This window comes from Paramormyrops kingsleyae, chromosome 9 (genome assembly GCF_048594095.1).
Source record: "Paramormyrops kingsleyae isolate MSU_618 chromosome 9, PKINGS_0.4, whole genome shotgun sequence".
Lineage (NCBI taxonomy): Eukaryota > Metazoa > Chordata > Actinopteri > Osteoglossiformes > Mormyridae > Paramormyrops > Paramormyrops kingsleyae.
Window position 1 is genome coordinate 34596336 of NC_132805.1, and position 21847 is coordinate 34618182.

The window sequence follows — 21847 nt, forward strand, 5'->3', positions numbered from 1 at the left end:
CCTTCGGCCGTGGGGAGTGATAGTAAGTCATCTCTCTCGTTCGGCCTCACTCTGAGCCTCCTGGAGTTTGGATGCCACGCACTGCATTCTTCTGCTGGCTCACCGTATCGCGAGCTCTTCCTTGAGTACATACACACACACACACACACACACACACACGGGCACAAACAAACCGACCAAAGCTGACCTTCACACTGATGGAGCACACAAGAGTCACAGGAACCGTTGAGTGGTATAACCTCTCGCTTCTGTCATAAAGGGCCTCTCTCGCGCTTACTAACCACACTGTGTGCAGACATGAAGATGATGTAGACGTGCCTTTTTGGTTCTTTGCCTCTGATGTCTCCTTGACAGAAGTGGGGAAAGATATCAAAGGCGTCTGTTGTGTTGATGAACAGACAAGACTTAACATCTGCTCCGTGTTTAAGTGGCTGCTCGCAGTAATGGGGGAGCACATCTCAGAGTATTACCATTCAGCAGCTGTGTTAGCGGGAGCTTGAGCGCCATTACATACATGTCATCTCGATTCGCCTTAATTGCATGACTATTTAGAAAACTACTCCGCTCATGCTAATTGCCTCTTTTCATGAATACCTTCTCTCCATAACTGATCTCCCGTGGTCATTAAAGTACTTCATTTATATTTTGTAGAATAACATAAAGACGTTCTAATGAATTAGGCCAGCTCAGGCCAGTGTTATATACTGTGTATTTATTTTTTCATTGCGTTATGAGATGGAAAATGAATGCTTTAAGTGCACTTTTATTTTTGATCAAAACGAGTGTGCTTTTCTCATTAATGCACCGCTGCCTCTTTACGGCCCCCGCATGCGAAGCTGGTGTGGGTTCTGATGCGCCACCTAAACCACGCTAACAGGCCAGCACCCGACCTTATTTTCCCCAAGCATGGGTGGGCATGTTTTTGGCGTAGACCGAAGAAAAGGTTGTTGATGCTCGGAAACCGCATTGTGCGTGGCATTTCATTAACGGATGCAAATCAAGGCCATAGCCCAACCGAAACTTTGACCCATCTGCCAGTCAGACGAGAAACCTGTTCGCTGAGGGACTCTGCCCTGTCTCTTCATCTCTTCTTTTCCTTACATTCGTGAGTCTAGTCTCTTGACAGAAGACTTGACATCCGGTAATGCGCAGTGAGCAATGAGGTCCGTGTCATGACTCGGGTTGGTCTGGAGCGTTAAGCGGCTGACGGCATACTGTTGGAGAATAAGGAATGGTGTTGGGCAGACGAAAAGGGGGTGCCCGAGGGATGGATGGGGTGCCCGAGGGATGGATGGGGTGCCCGAGGGATGGAGGGGGTGCCCGAGGGATGGAGGGGGTGCCCGAGGGATGGAGGGGGTGCCCGAGGGATGGAGGGGGTGCCCGAGGCATGGTGTGCCCGAGGGATGGGGTGCCCGAGGCATGGGGTGCCCGAGGGATGGGGTGCCCGAGGGATGGGGTGCCCGAGGGATGGCACGTCTTAAGACTTCTGGGTTTATGATCCATATATCATGTTTAGTCAAGAGACAGGTTAACTAATTCTTGATTACTCCGAGTTCAGGCTTTCATAAGTGACTTGTGCAGCTAGCAGTTCTAGAACCTCGAGCAGTCGAAGTTAGGGCTGGATTGGGGTCCCCCGTGATGCATACCCATCAGGCCACTGGGAAAACGCCGAGTATCCCAGATGGTCAGTCCACTGTGGTAAAGGACCTTTCTGAAATGTACGGTGAGGATTCCTGACCATGTGCACCCCACACCGCTCCACGTGTGCCAGTTTATGATGTGTCTTGTACTCTCTCCTGTCCTTTCGCAGAAACAAGCTGTCTTGCAGCCCCAAGTATTTTATGCCCGAAAAATATAGTTTCTCAAAGAAGACCACAGTGGGGACAAAGCTTGCCCCAGTGGTGAAATAAAAGAAATGAAACAGGCCGAAGGGCAGTAAATTGGTCCGGAAAAGCATTGGAAACTGCCTATTGACGCCCCAAACAAACTGCCGACAGGGCGAAAATGTATATTGCGATATTCTTCATATTTAATGGAAAAACAAAAGAGGGCGGGACCTCTGGAAGGTGAGCACAAGGCAGCCAGAACAGCCTTAATGAGGGCTTCTGCTGTTCTCCATCACTTTCAGCATGCGGCCCGGATTCAGCATTTTGGCCCTTTGCGCCTGGCCTCCCCGGAGGAGCCCCCCCCCCCCCCAACTTAGTAAATTATGCATGGGGAGTTTAATAGCTATAACACATGGCTGTAATATCAGGACAGCTAGGTGTTAGCGCAGTGGCCGCGGTCACGCTCACATCCGCACCTCTCCGAAAGGAGCTGGAGCTGCGTTTTGCATCGCATTTTAATGCGTTCCTCTTTTATTAATGTTTCGCATTATAGTTACGAGCAGGAAGTGCATTCAGGCCAATCTGGCCTTTTAAGTAAATGGCGTCCGTGGGAGCTGATCCGGCCAAATCCGCACGCCACACGGTTCCCTTTAATTGTCCATCATTTATATCGGCGGCCCTGCCGGCCTCTTTGCTTTTTGCTTCTGCGTGGGATTCGTGCTGGATGACCGTCGCATTCCTCCGATCCGTTTTGCAGGTCGACCGTTGCCCTGCAGGGCTACTTCATGCGTCTGACACGAAACCCTGACCCAAACTCAGTCCCACGCTGTTATCCCACCCTCTCCAATATTATATTTTACCATCTCCAAATACAATCTGGTTAACACTCCTTTGGGGGGGGGGGGGCAAAAACAATTTTTAAATTTCGCTGTAGATGCTAAGCACGCAATGGAACCGCAGTGTCGCTGATTATAATGTCACTGTTCGCCTCTCGTGGCCTGAATAATTGTAAATCATTGTTTCATAATGTGTCAGCGGATGTCGGTAGCAGGCAATTAAACGGCAGCGTATAATGGGGAAAATTACAGCCTGTCAGCCTTTTGAACAACATAGCGTTTGAGTCGTTCTTAATCGCCGCGCGCATTAGCGATCTCGTCGGGTTCCCGTGGAATTCTGGGGCCGAAACGTGGCGCAGTATTTAAACTCGGGGCGGCAGAGGAGCCTGGCTGGGGGATTTATGAAGCCCAGGCAGCCTGGGGCCATTCACCCGCGTCAGGACTGAAAGGCTCGCTCTGGGCTGGATGGCGGACAGAGTCACACCAGGGGGGTGTGGGGAAGAACAAAAACAGATAAATAATGGTGAGAGGTGGGGGTCAGGAAAGCTAACCCTAAACGGGCCCATTGGAAGGGCTTGGTAGGGCATTAAGGTCTGGGTACGATTACTGAAGGGGGAGAAAATTCAGTCTTACGGGGACTGGTAACAAGAAACAGGTAAACTGAATGAGCAGGCCTGTCACATGACTAACCCCCCGCCCCAACCAGACGAGCGTAATGCCACCTTTGTGTCTACTATAAAATCTTTAGCAAGATATGTGGTTTGATGGTTCAAGACAGCAGTTATATGTGTTATTCCGCGATGAATCATTGTGCTTTTATGTGTTTTTTTATTTTATTTATTCTCTCTCATACTTTGAATACGCAAAATAATTCTGACAAATTCCTCCACTGAAGATAGAGAATTTCTCTTTTGTACAAATGTGTCTGCATGGGAAAGTGCTTCTTTTGCTTTTTAAAATCGCGTTTGTTGTAAAGGTCTTTTGACAGGCCCGTGGAGATGAGCATTAATTTGTGTTTGCCTTCCATGTTAGCCTGTTTAATATATTTTGTCGTGTGTTACTTCTGACATTCAGTTCTGAAAAACATTTTTCCCAGATACTTTAACTGAAAGCAGGATCGCATTATCTGGGATGATATAACCCTAAGGAATAGTAAAGGTCAATTGATAAATAATATTTTTTTTTTTAAACCTTGAACCATAAAGGTTAAGTATGTGACTGAGCTGTTGTCGGAAACAGTCAGCTAACGGTAATGACACTGTGTCTACATTCAAAGCGCCATTTTAGGTTTTAGAATGGTCTCCAAGCTATTGCTCTCCATGAATGGACAGCTTTATGGTCCGTTAACCTCTGTAATACGATAATATTGCACATAATGCTTCACTCGTCCGTGGCACAAATGAATGTGTACTAGGAAGTGACGTGGAAGTCCACGCAGGAAGCTGGCAGACCTCATGGTAAAGACCACAGCAGATGACGTCTGAGGAGGCTGGGCGGACCAGCGTTGGTCATGTCAGACGGAAGTCCAGTGCAAAAGCCGTGGGCCCCAGGAACGGTGGTCTTCACACCAGTTTGTGGCTGAATTAGCGAGTTGTCATGAGAAGGGGCAGGACCATCGAACGTGTCACTTGTGTTTCCAGCTGGGGGGGTGTCCGTGATTAGGAGGTGTGCTGCCGTGAAATGAATCGTTATTTGGATAAATATGCGCCAGGCAGATCTTCATTTCCTCGTAACGTTTCCTTTTTTTCGTGAGGTTGCTTTTCAGCTTCTTGGTTAATGGCTGTCCATGTCGGGATATGCAGGGGAGAGACTGCACAATGGCTACGGTGTCATGTGACCCTGAGGAGCCCACAAACCAGAAGGGCTTCGGCCTGTGGGTCGGAGCCCACGTGCACAGGCAGTGATGGCTGAACGTAAAACGGAAGTGGCCAGAAACGATGAGCTATGCGGAGTCACCCGGGGCTCAGTTTTCTCACAAATGCAACAACTGTCCATCCACCCCCCCACACCCAGAGGTATCATAGCATGAGCAGCAGCAGCATCATGGTCATCCTCGTCTTGGCATCAATTTGGCCTTATGCTCCCTTGGGGCAGCCCCTCCCATTAAATGGCGCTTAAGTACGAGAATAGTGACCTCAGATTAATTTACGGCTGAACATCTGCATCGCTAATGAAAGACTTTGCTCTGTCTCTTGCTTCTGCCTCTCCTGCGCAAATTTCCTTTGCTCCTGTCAGTCACGTGCCTCCATGATAGTGTCACGTCTCTCTGGGAGCTCAGATAAGCACTGACTTATGCTTGCAACCTGCCAAAATTGGTGCATTTGAAATGAAACTTTATCTGGCATTCTTAGGAGACGAGGGGAAGGACGTCTGCTCAGATGTGAGGCATCCGGAGGTGTCCAGAGCCATTTCCTTAGATAAGCAGATTCTCTTCTCTGATCTCAGAGCCATTGACCCGCATTTAACTGCACTAACCACAGAACATACTGTGCCTGTGATCAGAAGGTCGCCTGTTCATATCCCAGGGTCGGCGAAGTGGTTTTACTGCTGGGCTACTGAGCAAGACCACAAATTAAAGCTGTAAGGTCACCTATCAGAGCATCCTGGTGTTTTCCTGGGTATTCCAGTGCTTTTTGGGGATTTTGGTAGTTTGGTTGGTTAAAGAGTGACTAGTCAGTGCTGACCTGATGTGTGAACAGTAGTGACTTGTGAACAGTAGTGAGGGTTTGGTGTATATGTGTATGTGTGGTGAATGGGGGGGGGGCTGTAATTTTGATTGGTGCTACAACAAACTAAATCCCCATTTACGATTTTTTTTTTTTTTTTTAAAAACAACCCATAATTGAAATGCTTCTCCCTACAAGGATGGTCCTTGAATTGCTACCGTGTTTCCTTGGCTGACATCTATCGGTAACAAGCAGCTTCGCTGACACAACTGGTTGTTCTCAAATTTGAGGGGTAATGTAAAGAGAATTTTGCACGGTGCTCGTCCAATCTCTTGAAGATGTTTTTCTTCGCGTCGTGTGTCCGTCCACAAGCCGGGCCGTCGTCGGTAAATGGGCGTTTAAAGTGGCCGTCCGCCATTTCCGTGTCGGCAGTAAGCCGAGTGTTGCTGGCTAATGGGAGGCTAGAGGACTGTGTGTTTAGAGGAACGGGGTCTGTGGCAGAGCACTGAGAGAGACAGTAAGGAGACAAATCAAGCCAAATAGCATCACGGGCCCCAAGGAGAAATAAAGAGACGGAAACACGAAAAACTTGTGTGATGAAGGTCAGAACTAATAAAATGTCACTGCTGCAGACAGTGAATGTGTCCAATTATCCACTGAACATCAGTTCAACTTGGCCATTTAAAAAATATATCACTGTTGGTGTTGTACTTGAATTGCCTGTATTGTTGTTGTTTTTTTTTGGTCTGGCATCATTGGTTCCTTGGCTTAGGAGGATCTCAGAGCTCCCAACCCCCCCCCCCCCCATGCTTCTGTTCATGATGAGGTCTTTTCCAGGTGTATCCATCTGGATGGTGTTACTCTGAGTTTTATATTTTTTTCAGCAGGGAATTGGAATCTCTGTTCAACTAGTTTTTGTTCTGGCATGAATTCAGTGCCTCCTCTGGGGGGGGGGGGAGTTAGTGTGGCTCGATCGTAGTTTTTTGGAGTCCATCAGCACTGTGTTTAGTGTTGCAGTAAAGCAAAATTACAGGAAGCCCTTTACGGCGCTCCGAATGATTTCCATCTGGAGAGATTTGCACACATCATTTCATGGAGGTAATGATTAAAATCCATTTATTGGTATCCTTCCAGAACAACTGAAAAATACTCTTGTTTGTGCAAATGACAGTCGTAAGAAAAGATAAAATTGCACGTTGGAGATGAGGAGTGCTTTAATTTATTTGAGAGACGCATGGTGGGAGATTTAGGAGTTGCACACTAAAGGGGAAGGAAGTTAATGAGTAATTAACAGCGGTGATTAAAAGATGAGGGAAAAGGTATGTCATTACAGTAGCGGTCTTCAATTTGTCAAATGCTTGTGTCATGCACTGCGTAGCCCTGAAAAGAAGAATGGGGAAGGAGAAGCTGCATTTAGCCTCAGCTCTGGGGGTGGGGGGTGTGTGGCTGATAATTAGGGTACATCTCAGCACACTGAGGAGCACCTCTGGTCTAGAGAAGTGGAATGGTTGAGTGGTGAGGAATAACTTGCGTATGCAGTCTCGGGTAGTGGGCTTATAAAGAAGCCCTTGAATGGGGGGAAGATGAGCTGGTCTGTTGATGGACAGGTACCCCAGGACAGCGTGCGGTTTGCTGAGCCCTAGAGCACTAAACCATTTGTTAGTCCCTGCTAACAAATTGGGACGTTACTATGTCCGGGTGGTCCTGGTGTAGATGCAGGGGCCTCGAAAGGCAGCCGTCACAAGGCTTCCTGTGACTCACTGTCGTTAGGAACCTGCCCCCCACCGCTACACACACACACACACACACCACCACCACTACCACTTGTCCACTTCCCCCCACAGCTGAAAATTTGACAGCGAGAGAGCAATTGCTCATTGCCGTATCAGATGACGAGGGTGGACAGGTTGAGGGGACTCTGTCCTGAGTGAAGGGTATCGATCTGTTGATGCCAGGCGTTCGCACCTCTGTCACTCATTGTTACTCACACTACTCACATGAACCTCAGACCAGTGGTGGGAACTGTACCTTTGTGTTAATGTAAGTGATGCATGGTGGGTTATTTAGGAGCTACACACGAAAGGCAAAAGACTGATTCGGATATAATGCAAAAAGCAGATACCATCCTCAGAGGATAGTTAATTCCTGCTTTCATACTACCTTTCAGATGTAAACATCTCTGGAAGCCTTGAGTTCTTTTCATCAGCTGTAATGGAAGGATAAATTGCGACATGACTAGATGCTTTTGCAGTGTGAGCTTAACATTCTTTATGTGCCTTATTGTTCATTATTTTCAAATGTACAGTGCAGCATTTTAAAAACGGTTACCTGCTTTACCCCTAACCTTGAACTGCACAGAATCCTCCACCCAGAATCCACTGCCCGCTTTGAACACCTTGGTTAGGGTCTGGCCTCCAGACACCCGAAGTGTGAGACTGTGCCGAGTGAGAGATGCCTGCCGTGCCTTTGTTTGCCTAAGTGACACTGCAACATCTCACAGCATCTAAGTGACACTGCAACATCTCACATTCAGGCAGAGCCAGTCCTGGGCTCCCCAAAGCCACATCCATCAGTCCGGCTTACCGATGCTTCATGGACACACCGTTTAAGAGGGCGGCGGGTGGGGCAGGGGGTCTCAGAAGATGTATAAATGAAAAATTGGGATACGGGCTGTTTTCCGAAGAGGTACAGTTGGTGAAGCGAAATGTGACAGAAAAACCAGTGCAGATAAAGTGTAGGAAACCTCAGTGGCGCAGTGGTTACATTAAGCCTGAGGAGCTGAGGGCTCTCGGGAGTCCTCCCAAGGAACTTACATTCCTTTACTGTGGTAATTTGTTTACTTTTGGGTCACAAAGCATTTTCATTTATCGCGCTGTGGATGAATGTATGCGTGGGCTGGTTTGTTTCCTGATTTCGGTATACAGCTCGTTCTGCCAGTGGGGAGAGTGTGTGGGGCCAGCGTCTTCTTAGGGGACCGAATGATGGCCGTGGGTACTTACACATCTCTCCGAGCACATCCCGAGTGAGAAGACAGAACTCGGAAGGACTAATTGAGTCACCGGATGGGGTTGTAAAAGGGTCATGGTCTGTAACTGCGGCACGGATGAATATTACCCTTCGGGTTTTATGGTGCACCAGGATTCTCCTCTTGGGTGTTAAAGGAGGATGGAAGAGTCATTGCCAGCAACAAGAGTGTCGGGTGACTCTACTGACAAATTGATCACACGGGAAAAGTAGCAGTAGACTATTTGCAGCAATAACATGTAAATAATGTGTATAGATGTCATTCACTTTTGTATATATCGTTGTGCTGTTGGCACTCTCTCCCCTTTGATGTCTCTCCTGCAAAAAGGTCGGTGTAAAAACAAGTTTGAAATATTCGACAGCAGGTGTCTGTTACGCCCTAACCGTCATAACCGGAGAAGGGCTTCAGGAGGGCACACATAAAAGAAATGTTCATCTGTATTTTTTTCCAAGGACACGTAACACCATTTTGTTAAGGCTCAGAGGCAACAAATTCAAATAATAATAAAAAAAACATCATTATGTGTTGTTTTAACAGGTAGAATTACAGTCTTTAAATAGTATTTCTTTTAAGCACATTCCTTCAAAGCCATGTTGAAGGTTTCGCTAATAGTGAAAATGAACCCGTGGAAACACAAATGGCAGCCATTTTGTTTGTTAACAGAAACCGTAAAACAAAATTATGGTAGAGCAGGAGTGAAGGCTCTTCCTGAGAAATGTTCAGTTCATGTCAGATTATTTCTTTGAAATACACCTAATATTGGTTGTGAGAGATTCGTTGCTATTGTCACTTAGTTTTTAAGTGAATGAATATTATGTAGTTTTGATAGTATCCAGTAGTTTCTACTGTGGATTTAATATTTCTTTTTCCTGCATTTATTATCTGTGGTCAGCTGCATTGCCGTAATGGAATCAGCTGCAGTGCATTCAAAAGAGACAATTTCATACTCAAAGTTTTTCCTGAGTCTGATACAGAAATAATTGGCCTGTCTTCGCTTTTTGTCTCTTTTGTGCATTTTGAGGTTTTTAACTATCAAAATGAAACTTGTATAGTTTATATTGCAAAATCTACCTTGGAAGAAAAATTTATATTATTATATTAATATATTGTAAAATGTAAAACACTCCTTTTAGAAATACGAGACATTATCATTACAAGGACGGTTTCATTCCGTTTTTATTGTGTTGCTATGTCAATTTTCTGTCAGTAGGTGGGGCCAGGTCACTTTTTTCACGCAGCAAAATAGAGTCGTCAGATGAGTATTTCTGAACGATGACCGTGTTAGGTTGTTCAACGTATTTGATGCTTGTAGATGTTTCTATAGTGCTGAATTAAGAAAAGTGCTTTGTTTTAATAATTTGACTAATAGCCTTTAAAATATTTCAAAATGACAAGAAATACTGTTAAATGTAAATAGTGGAATAACTTAATCACTGGAACAACAATTAATAACGCGAACTCCGTAAATCTGGGGGACATAAAACGCTGAATTTTCAGGTTCAGCGCAAAAGAAAAATTATAAGCCCACAAATCTTGCCAGGGACTCATGCTAATAGATCGCATACACGTGTTTTATTACCGCACACATAACACGCGCTTTGCGGGGTGTGTATCTGTTTGTTTAGCATGATTTCTGCTTAAGCAGTGCGGGCCAAACAAAGCACGCTTAATGGAAGCTGGAACCCCGCGAATTCGGATCCCGCCGCGTTTTCCGCTCCGCTCTTCTCAGCTCCCTAATGAAGTGATTAAGGAACAGTTTTTTTTTTCGTTAAAAAAGCGCCAGGCTCCGATGTTGTGAGGCCGTCCCTCCCGGTGTGTCTTTAACTAGGACACGTCGGCGGTACCGGGGGGCCTTGAAGGGAGGCTGCGGGTCCCCGGGGGGGGGGGCCCATGCCGGTGCTCAGAGACTGTTTGGCGCAGAGGGCAATTACTGCAAGGACAAAGACCGCGCGGTAATAAGTCCCCGCAGCACCGCAATGAAAATGAACGGAGAGCGGTGAAATTAACATGGCTGTTAATGAGGGACTGCGTGTGCACACGCGCGCGCTTTTTCATACAATACCCTGCAAGTTCACAAATCGCTGCCCTCCAAAAATTACAAGGTCAGTTTTGTGATTTTTATTTTTCTGATCAGGAATCATTGTTCATTAAGGTGTCGGGGACCTTTTCTCTTCCCATTCACTGATTTTCCAATCAGACAAATGGTTCATTACTATTTGTACTAATGAGTTTCTAACTTACAAAATACATCAGATAAGCATGATGATTCCCAATAAATGTTCCCTTATAAAATATCTATTGAGTATATTATGCTTAAAATGTATCTTATGGAAAGTTGGAATTTTTTTGTCTTTGATGCTAAAGTCTGACAACTTTTCATTCCTTAATTCCGACTGGCAAGCGTATTTTTATGGCCTAATGTTCCTAATGTTTCTGCCTTTTCAACCAGGATGCTACGAAATGGTACAGCGGGTTTATTTTTATGCTGTTTGTGTAGCCCTTAGCTACAGAAAAGCACAAAAGCACAGAGACGGTCAGCGGTGTGAGAGGAGAAAAGCAGGCCGCATGACGAGATGTAGAATAAAGCGGGAAATAAATACTATTGGATATACATTATGAGAATTGCTGGAGTGTCTGGGTGCGCTCTGCACCTCACAGGGGGCCACATCTGATTTCAGCGACGTCCTACTGTCAGCAGAAAGGTTCGAGGGACACAAATAAGTGCCCTTTCTTTTTATGAAGGCGGCATTTTCTATGGTATGCCGTTTTGCGCAATTAGATAGGGGGCAAGGGGGGCGTTTTAATGTCGGGTTTGTGCAGCTCTGGGCAGGCAAATGGAGAATGGTTAAGAAAAGGGCAAGGAAGTAAAGTTTAACATTAAGGTATAGTATCATGCTGAATTAAATGCACTTGTTGCAAACTGACTTTACAGGTAAAATTTAAAATATGCTTTACAAATGTTTTACAATAGACCCTATTTAAGTGAATGTCCCGTCTTTTCGCGCAGAAAAATCAAAGTAGCGTTGCCCGCAAAATCTGATTAATAAGCGAACATTTCTGAACGTAAAATTAATATATAGGTCTAAATTAAAGAGGAGGGAGACGTAAGGAGGGTTGAAATGTGAGTGTGGCGTGAGGCTGATGAGCGGTCCTGGTCCTGAAGAGGGCTTCCGGGGCGTTCTGCGGCGGAGAGCGGGGTTCACGCCTTTGGGAGAGCGCTCTCTCAGTTAATACGCTTGGCAAGTGTGTCACAGTCTGCCGCCTTGTTGGTCTCAGTGCATTTAACCTGAAGTGCGTTTTTCCTGAGGGAGACGTACAGGCTTAGTGCTATGTGTAATGCACAATTTTTATTTGATAAAATACTGTTTTATTACTATTCACGTTGTTATTGTCATTGAGGGCTGGTTATTTAAACTAGTTTAATAATAATAATAATAATAATAATAATAATAATGCTGTCATTTAATTATTCATGTTACAAAAATGAAACTTCATGTTTGCCCTAATTCTTACATGTAAGCTTTGCGGCCAGGAAGGGTGTTAATATGATTGTGATCAGTGGTGATTCTCTCTATCAACGGTCATACTCACTTGTCTCAGTTACAGTAATAACTCGCCTTTTTCATGTGAAAGTTTTAAATACGTCATTATTTATAGTCCTCTTGCAAGACTCCAGACGAAGATGTTATGTTTGGTGTTTTTATGGCTATTTTCACTCTTTGTCTATATTCAATTGAAAAATTCAGCTGGGGTATTTTTTTCCACCCAGGAAAAAAATAAAATATAACAATTTTAACCTATTTTTTATCAGCCTGGTTGTCTCTTCTTTTTTTTTCTCTATTTTTTATTGTTCTGAAAGCATGATTAAATTCAACTGGTAATAATTATGTCCTTCAATATTAAGTAATACTTTTAAAAGCAATGGGGTTCACAATTTATTTCACTGTAAACTGTTACATACTTGAGCTTATAATGAATATAGAAAATTCCTGAATGTGGTAATTAGCTGTATGTGGTTAATAGCTGTGTAGCTAATTCCAAGTTATTATATACATTAAATACATTAATTGTCACAGGTCTGAATATAGCTCTACAATTTGCAGGCTGCATATTAGTTAGCGATTATTACCGGCCGTGCGTCCCTTAGGTGTGTTCTGCATGGCAGTGTATGGTTTGCACTATTTTTCTGGAAAGTTTCCCCACCGTCACGTAATGGGGGGGGGGGTTCACCAACACGTCCGGCGACTGTCATGCCAGAGCAGGCGGCCCCGGCGCCGGTGGATTACACGATTACGGCTCCTGATGCCTTTCATACGGGCGCACATAAATTGTGACAACTCCAATAAAGAGATGTTGGCTTAAAAGGATGGCAGGGATTTGGGGGGGGGGGGGGGGAAGCTTTGCATTTTGAGCAGAAGTCTTGTGAAATGTGATTGAATTTGTCGTGAAAGTGTGTCAGAATTAATAAAGTTTCTAAGTGCGAAAGATTGGTAGTTTTTATAATAATAATAACAACAACAATAATAATAATAATAATTATTATTATTATTATTTATTTCCTTTACCCCTGGCCTGTACATCCAGACCCAGGACTGGTTGACAAACAAAGCAATTTCTCGTGGACTGAAAGCAGGCAGCAAAGGGCGACATGCACGCGGCGTCGCTGTTACAGCGGCATTTCACAGTCCCGGGGCCTTTTTCCTGGGGAGGCCTCGGCGAGAACAACGATGCTTTGAGGACATAATTAAAGATACTGTTCAAAGAAGAACTTTTTGCATATTTGAATTATTACTGTCGTTAGAGCCATACAAATATGGAAATATGACTGCCAGAAGCATATAAATCAATGATCAGCGAGGCCTCGGAATCCAATAAATATGGGTAGTTAAATACTTTAAAATGCAAATCACATGGTCACATTTGCATACTGTGGAATTCAAAGGAGATGCTCTTCTGTGGGAATCTGTGTAGGTGGTAGTGGGGGTGTTCTGGGCAAATGGACACTTTTTTTTTTTATTTGTTATTCATCATTGGTCAAGTTGCAAGATTTGATAAATGACAGCGGACTCAAGGGGCACAATAGCGACAACTGCATTCTTTGTGGACTCAGAATGTGCCTTGAAGTCATGTGAATAATTAAGACTTAATTATTCTTCATCCATCTAAATCAAAATGGGACAGATTGAGGGAAGGAATTCATAATTTTTTCTTGCCCTGTGTCCTGTCTTGTCTTAATGTGATAAACCAAAGTGACTTTGAATAATACCCACTGACCTTACAGTAATTATGTCTCATAAAACATTTTTGTTGCAATTTTAAAAAATTGAGTTTATTGATTTGGGGGGAAATTCATTAAAAATGCATATGTTTGATGGCTGGGATGAAAACAACTTTTTTTTCCATATTTTTAATGTATAATTAATTATTATTCTAAATTAAATTAGCAGAGTGTATGGAGCCAAGACAAGGAAGTTAGGCTCTTCGTTTTATCTCTCATCTCAGGTACGCGTGCAATTAGAGGGGCATTAATTAATGGGTTTGCTCTGCTTTGTTGCTGCAATAATAATAAAATCAGTTTTTAGTTCTTCTTTAATGAGAGGGGACAGCAGCTGTTGTACCTGACTTTGCCCACTTAAGCCAAAGCGAGTTTTCAAATGTTACGCGGCTTTCAGGGTTTCGGCCTCAGGTTTGGAGAAACTTGACAAAATGCTTCGCGATTGCAGGACCAAACGGCGAGATGCCCCCCCCCCCCCCCCTCGGGGACACCGGCACGCGGAGCCGTGTGCAGGCAGGAGGAAAGGCCTCTTAAAAGCCGGGTCATGTTTTTCTGGGGGGCTTTTTGCACCGAGTTCGACCGGCCGGGGTTAGGGAAAATTCCAGAAAAGCATTAATGTGGGCTGATCATTTACGCCCCAAAATAGGAGGAGGGCAGCAGCTGTCAAGGCCTCCCTCTCCCCGTGTGAGGGGTCTCTCTCTCTGTAACCCTAACCCTCTCCCTGTGTGAGGGGTCTCTCTCTCTGTAACCCTAACCCTCTCCCTGTGTGAGGGGTCTCTCTCTCTGTAACCCTAACCCTCTCCCTGTGTGAGGGGTCTCTCTCTCTGTAACCCTAACCCTCTCCCTGTGTGAGGGGTCTCTCTCTCTGTAACCCTAACCCTCTCCCTGTGTGAGGGGTCTCTCTCTGTAACCCTAACCATCTCCCCGTGTGAGGTGTCTCTCTCTCTGTAACCCTAACCCTCTCCCTGTGTGAGGGGTCTCTCTCTCTCTAACCCTAACCCTCTCCCTGTGTGAGGGGTCTCTCTCTCTCTAACCCTAACCCTCTCCCTGTGTGAGGGGTCTCTCTCTCTCTAACCCTAACCATCTCCCCGTGTGAGATGTCTCTCTCTCTCTAACCCTAACCATCTCCCCGTGTGAGGTGTCTCTCTCTTTAACCCTCTCCCCGTGTGAGGTGTCTCTCTCTTTAACCCTCTCCCCGTGTGAGGGGTCTCTCTCTCTAACCCTAACCCTCTCCCCGTGTGAGGGGTCTCTCTCTCTCTAACCCTAACCCTCTCCCTGTGTGAGGGGTCTCTCTCTCTAACCCTCTCCCCGTGTGAGGGGTCTCTCTGGGCTTGTAAGGCCTTCTGTGGGAGTTCATAGCCGTGTGTTTGCACCCCCACCCCATTTCCTCATGCGTCTTGTCACCTTTTTGTGTTTCACTGGAACTTTTAAGCACATTTACGCATTTGGCTTCCTCACACACATAGATTGGCACGTACACACACACATACACACACACACACACACACACATTCTTACATACATGCACACATACACACACACACATTCTTACATACATGCACACATACATACAGTCATACACACACATACATACATACACGCACACATACTATATTAATCCCAAAATTTAGGATTGTGAGATGAACTAAAGTTTATTATTATTATTATTATTTATTTATTTATTTATTTATTTATTTATTCAGGTGGCTGCTCTCTTTTATTTTTTTGTGGCTTTTTTAATCATTGATAGTTGTTACAGTTGTTAGTTGAAATGGTCAGGGCTGCCGCTGAGGCCTCGTTGTTTGCCTGTCTAACCACGGTGAGCTCACCCGCACCCAACCCCCACCTAACCGAGAGCTCCCACAGGTCTGTGTCGCGATAACGACGTGCCGGAAAACTCGCACGTAAAACCCGAGGACCTCACCGCACCCCGAATGACTCCCTTTTCCCATAATCCCCCACCCTTGGTGCCGACCCGGCCGTCTGATCCCCCAGGGAGCCTGGGAGTCGATACGGCGAGATCGGACCTTGTGTACAATAACTTCATGCACAATAAGGATCAATAGATATGAAGGCACATACATATTTCAGTAATTACTGAAGGAATTAAACTCTTCTCCTGTGATTAAAAAGCCCTTTCATGGTCGATTTCATCAAATTACTTTGGACAGTCTGGTTCCAGTCCCGGTCCGTTCCCTGCTGACCTCCTGTCAGATAATCATTTCCAACAACTATGTACATTTTCTGCTCAGCCGCTGAAGTCTGAAGGAGGAACTGCGGGAGAGAGGTGGCAAGTTTACGGTTACGGCGCGCAGCAGCAGATCACAGGGAGAGTGTGACTTTTACCACTTGCAGATACGATGTGTCTATAAACACCTTCACTGTACTGCCTGTGCAGATAAAAACAGGACCCAAGGAAAGCCTGGTTCTGCATGTCTCTGTCTTCATAAATAAAGCAAAATAAATTAAGCTTTTGACCAACGGCTGGTTCGGTTAAAATTAGTTTTATAAGTTATCTGATATGTAAGATGCTAAATCGAGAAACAAGAAAACTTGAAGGGAAAAACCAACATTTGTAGAACAAATATTTAAACACCATCATATCGATCCTAAATAATTAGTGTTACATATACACATATGTGTGATTGTGCGTGCGTGTGTGTATATATACACACATTTGTATATACAGTATGTATGAAACCTGATGTATGATATATGAATATAACAGAAATTAGTGTATCGGTGTGTGTATATGTTTGTGTATACATGCATATATAAAGAATGTGAAATGCAGTTGCTTGCATTACCATACTTTTAAAATATACAAAAGCTTTTTATACTAGATTTAGAAATTTCAATGGACTATCCCCTTTAATTGTAATTTTTTTATTCCTAAAAATGAAACCCTCAGCCCGTACTTCCTGATAATCAAATTTTAAGTTTAATCTATTCCCTCCCTGGGCTTAATTAGTGCTCTTAGCTGTAGGCAGGGTGATTATGACACAGATGAGTTTCTGCAGAACCCCACATCAGTTAAAAGCATAGGATTTTTATTTTATTTTCTGTATTGCCAGTCACGTTACTTAAATAATTTCTGAAAGAGCTGCTTGTAAATTAACTGCTTTTAATGACGAGCAAATAGTTGCAGTGGAATTAATCTGTGTGTGTGACGGGCAGGATTCATGGCTGAGGAGCAGCGGGCGTTAAAAATAAAATGAGATAAAATGCAGATAAAAGCAGGGCTGCTTTCTGCGCTGTGCCGGTCCCTGGGTCCTGTGACTGACCACAGCCACTTCTCATACACTTAAGCACAAACACATGTTTGCCTTTTTCCTATTTAAACTTGTGTAACTCTGTGGCAAAACAGCTGTTTTTGTGATGTTTTATTTATTTTTTTGTTACTTGCCATTTAAAAAAACAGTGTACACAGAATGTTCAAATATATAAATTGTGGTTTCAAACCATAAAAATGTTTTAGACATTTTTACTAATGCAGATGTAAAATTTTACAGGAAATTAAGCTGGTTATATCATTGCATGGCCCCCCCTCATAACGCAAACTAGACCAGCTGAATGTGTGTCACCAGTTATGCTTTATTCCAGTTGGTGCTTTCTTGGTTATTTTGTTGTAATAAAAATTGTTGGCAATGCATTCAACCCAAATCTGTGGGATTGTTAGGAGGCAAGATGAAGCAGAACGATGTGACCCAGTGCTAATTAATGTGGGAATCACCGGTCAAAGGGCACTGTTTTGCTGAATACAGAGGAACTGAACATTACGTGCCTGTTACTCGTCGCGTCTGCCTCCTATAGGAGGCGCTGACAGTCACTGTTAAACTAAACCCAAATTGCTTTTGCCTCCATAGTATTTCCCTGTCTGACGTTCCTGCTTCACACGTTGCATGCATGTTAAAGATATAATCAGCTGATTATGCCATAGGAAACATTAAAATTAATAAAGGCTTTGATTTTTAGCACTTCTTTCCGGTAGTTTTTAGAAAGAGGTAAGGCAATCTGCACGCTCTTCTCCATAGCAGAAAATGGAGAATTATATGTGAAATTTTTAGCCGAGAGTGCCCAATTTCAGAGGTGTATGAGAGCGGAATTGGGGTGGGGGGGGGGAAATTAAAAATGGAAATAACCTGAATGAATTTGTAGCCATAGAGCAACTCCTGTTTCAGGCAGTGGTGCAGCTTTGTCAGCGCCTCTTGGTTCCTGAATTTAGATTCAGGTTCTGAGGGTGAGTTTTAATTTTTTAAGTTTTCCTTATTCTAGCTGAAGGGGCCCCGTAGCTCCGGGCATCGCGCTGTTACCCTTCCAAGGGCCACGGCCCCCATCCTCCCCCCCCGGAGGCCGGAGCTTGAGCACTTCCATTTGTTTTGGGTGTAGAGTGCGGGGGGGAGAGGAAAACAGGCCGAGACGTCCAGGCAGATGACAGATACAAGAGGCGGTGGGTCGATATCTGCGTTATGACACCCGTCTGTGGGGAGCCGTAGACAAATACAATTAGGGCTGTGGGGCGGGGGCCGATGTCCCAGGTGAGGGGCCCCTACCCGATGCACCGACACCGGCTGTCTCACTTTCCTCTCCAGGCAGCATCCCGCCTAATCACCATCCGAGCAGAGAAACACCCCATTCACATGTCCGTTCCCCTTGGATTCGGTGGTGGCACAGACTGGGATGTGTGTGTGCGATTGGGGGGGGGAGGGGGGGAGGGGGGGGACTGGATCAGAACAAGGTGGCTGTCAGAACCGGCATCCGGATCTGTGGCCGGCCTCGCACGGTTTGTGGGTTTCGATCCCACAGCGATTGATCGGTTAGAGGTGGTGTAGGACTCTGGGGGGGGGCACTGGCATGAGCGACGTCTCGGATGCGGGACGGCCGAGAGGGAGGCTGAGGAATCCGGGTGACCCGAGTAATTGAGAGCGTTTTAAACCATTAGGCCGAGCTGAAGGCTTGTTTGGGAGAGCTGGCCGCCGGGCCCCTGGCAGAGCTGCGTGGTTAGGGCCCGTCGGGGCCCGTCGGGGGCCGTCAGTCAGCGCAGATAAGACCTGTCAGCCCGAAATGGGCTCCTTCACCTCGGCGTCTGTGCACAGCCAGAGGTGAAATCGACGTCCTGTCATGCCAACGCTCCTCAGCACCGAGCCTTCAGGTGGATTGGAGCTGTCCCACGTGTTACGTCTACATTTCCAGCTCCGCTCGAGGAAAAAGGCGGGGGGGGGGGTGTGTGTTTGTGTTTGCGTGTATGTGCGTGTGGGGAGGGGGGGGTCAAACGAGCCAGCTAGGAAAACAGCTAGATGGACAGATGCTCACCTCTTGAACACATTCTCTATAAGCATTGTTAATCCTTAACTGTTTAACGTGAAATGAAATCTCCTTTTTCACATGGCACTGTCTGTTTAGCTTGAAGCAGACCAACCAATCGACAGCGGAGGAGCAGCAGGTTTGAGTTGGGCTGGTTCCTGTTCCTGCTGTGGTTCCATGTTCAAGCCACATGTAAGATCTTTGTTTCCAAGTGGCTGAGAGAAACCAGCCTTCTGAGCAGAATCGTCACCATTCGCTTCTGGGGTAACGGTGATGTCAGCCTCTGTGATCGTAAAATGCCCTTGATCCCCAATCGGGTCCAGTGCGACTCACAGAATAATGAACGGGCGTTCTTAATTACAGCAAATCCATCAATGTCCTCTTAAAAGAGGCAGCCAGCGTGACTTTAGGTGCCCGCCTCTGCTGTCCCGGCCCAAATAAGTAACATCCTGTGGCATTCCTCATCGGGCACAGGGATGCTGGCGGGGCGGGTGGCACGTGAATTTAGTTTGGGCAGCAGTCAGAGGAATCGCTTAGAGTTAAATCGAGTGTGTGGCTCCTGTGCATCTGTGTGCAGATAGATGCCGTTTTCTGTGCACGGGGGAGATCCTTTGTGAACTTAAAATGCAGAGTTTAAACTCTAGATTCCAAGAATTATATGAATGTCTGAAAACTGAGCCAAGCTTTCCTCTTATATTCTCTTATTTTCTCTTATAGAATTTCTAAATCTATACACACAGAAAAAAACAATGGCCATAGCAGTTATCTTTGTGGTCCTTTCTCATAAAGATCCACGCGTTCGGTTCGTAACTCACTTCATTCCTCACATGCAAAATAAACTGGAGTATACTGCTGGCCTCCCCAAGGTGACCATATCAGTGTCAGATGTTATTGATAAAACACATCGTAAGGGACAGTCTCCGCATTGTAATCCTCACCGATGACACGGGTGATGTATTGCAGGACCGGGGGGGAGCCATGCTGTCCTGTCCAGGGGGGGGGAGGAGCTCACAGCAGCTGTCTGGCACGTCCTGACCTGCTCAGTGCGTCCAGCTTCTCATTCCTGTCTCCCATAATGCTGTCCATCCGGCTCACTGTACTGCTGTAGACAGATACCCCACAGTGAGGGGGGGCTCGGCTTGGGTCAGCTGACAGTGTCACATGACCCAGGAACTTGGCAGCGATCATCAGACTGGTAGTTTTCTCCATTTCAGGGGAACCACGCAGCGCAAAACACAAACAGGATTTGGGAACTGGATCGGTACCAATCTCTGGACAGGTGGCTTGAGGAATCTGAAGGGAGCCTGCAGTGACATGGCAGGTCCAGGGCCCAGCTGCCTGGAACCAGGGGAAAAGAACCGCCGGGAATGATGAACCGGTCCTGCACATCATTAATGATGGTCACTGGTCATGACTCTCCTTGTGCCCCCCCCCCCCCCCACCCCCCACAGACACACACACATTCAGGTTTATTTATGTGATTTCTAATGTTTACAGAGTTCCTGAAGCACACTAACACCACACAGACTGAAGCAGCCCCTCCGAGCTTCACCCCCATGTTGGAAGCCTTTTAGCAAACTTCAGATTTCTTTTGCTTTTCTATAAAAGTCAGCTCCAAGCATAGCTGGCATGGTGAATGGTGAATGTGAAGCCTTCTGCTCTGTTTTTCCTCTCTGGGACACCGTCTGCTACACCTCCTCCCGGCTTCGCTCGTCAGGGCTTTGTTTATTTAATCTCGCTGATGTGGACCGCCGCAAGGAGGGGGGGGGGGGCACACAAATAATGTGGTCTGAAGACTACCTTTATGATTTACGGTCAAAACGCACGTCTGGCAGTCTCCTTCTTTTCCAGAACGATCTTTATTGTCCTGCTGTGGATTAACTGGGCACAGAGGCTGCTGTCCACATTGAAATAAACCAGACCCTTCTTAAACAGAATCAAATTATTTCATCCTGTCGAAATCAAAAGCTAAAATTACATGCAATTAGGCCTCAGTTTCTTGTAAACTGTGGAATTCTTTTCCACAGACTTCGACGTGTCTCTGAGTCACTGCCTTTGGAAAGTAGGAAACAATTTTCTGTTCAATTTGAAGCTGATTAATTTCGGCCTTTGACGTTTTTCTCTTTTCCCCCTTCGGTGTTTCGTGTGAGACGTGTATTGTGTACCCGCTGAAATCCGCTTTAAAGCCCCGCCGTGTTTGGTTTGTGCCAAGTGCATTTCCACGTTTGATTTGCGGCACTTTGAGAACAAGGACGAACACGAGCGGGCTTTCCGCGAGACGCGTGTTTGTGTGTGTGTGTGCGTGCGCGCCCCCGCGACGCAGTGAGAGAGCCGGCCTGCCGCGCAGTGAGAGCGCCGGCCTGCCGTAATACTTTGTGTATGCAGGGCGGTGCAAAACTGCCTTTAATGACGGGATTGTTTGTGTGTCTGAGTTTCTGCGCCCAGCCCTCACCAGCCCCCTCCCCCTTGGGCTTTTAAACACAGCTTGCTGCACGAGTCTCACTATTCAGACAGTGTAACAATTTGCCAAACAAATCTGATCCTCATTTGTTTATTGAGGGTGGCTAGAGAAGGCAGATGGGGGTGGGGGGGGGGGGTGATCATTTTTGTGCCCTATGATGGCAGCATGAAGAGGGCCCTCAAACATGTTTGCTGCCCCCCCCCCCCCCCCTGTGTGTGTGTGTGTGTGTGTGTGTGTGTGTGTGAGAGAGAGAGATTATCTGTTGTCCCTTATTGTAGATGATAATAATGTTTTGCTATTATGATTAGCCGCAGAGGGCCTTGGCTGGAAATGCCACCAGCTTCTCCTCTGTGCCCCTCCTCCATAAACACAGCAGACGTGTTCACAGGGAGGCCGACTGCGGCCTCTCTAAAGGAGCTGGCTGAGACATTACTAGGGGGGTGGGGCGCTCCCC

The 21847-nt window shown here is 45.9% G+C and overlaps 1 protein-coding gene across 2 annotated transcripts in view; it reads left to right on the plus strand.

Annotated features, from left to right (window-relative positions):
* znf407 (zinc finger protein 407) overlaps positions 1-21847 on the plus strand; it is a 104239-nt gene that overhangs the window by 12595 nt on the left and 69797 nt on the right. The window lies entirely within an intron of this gene.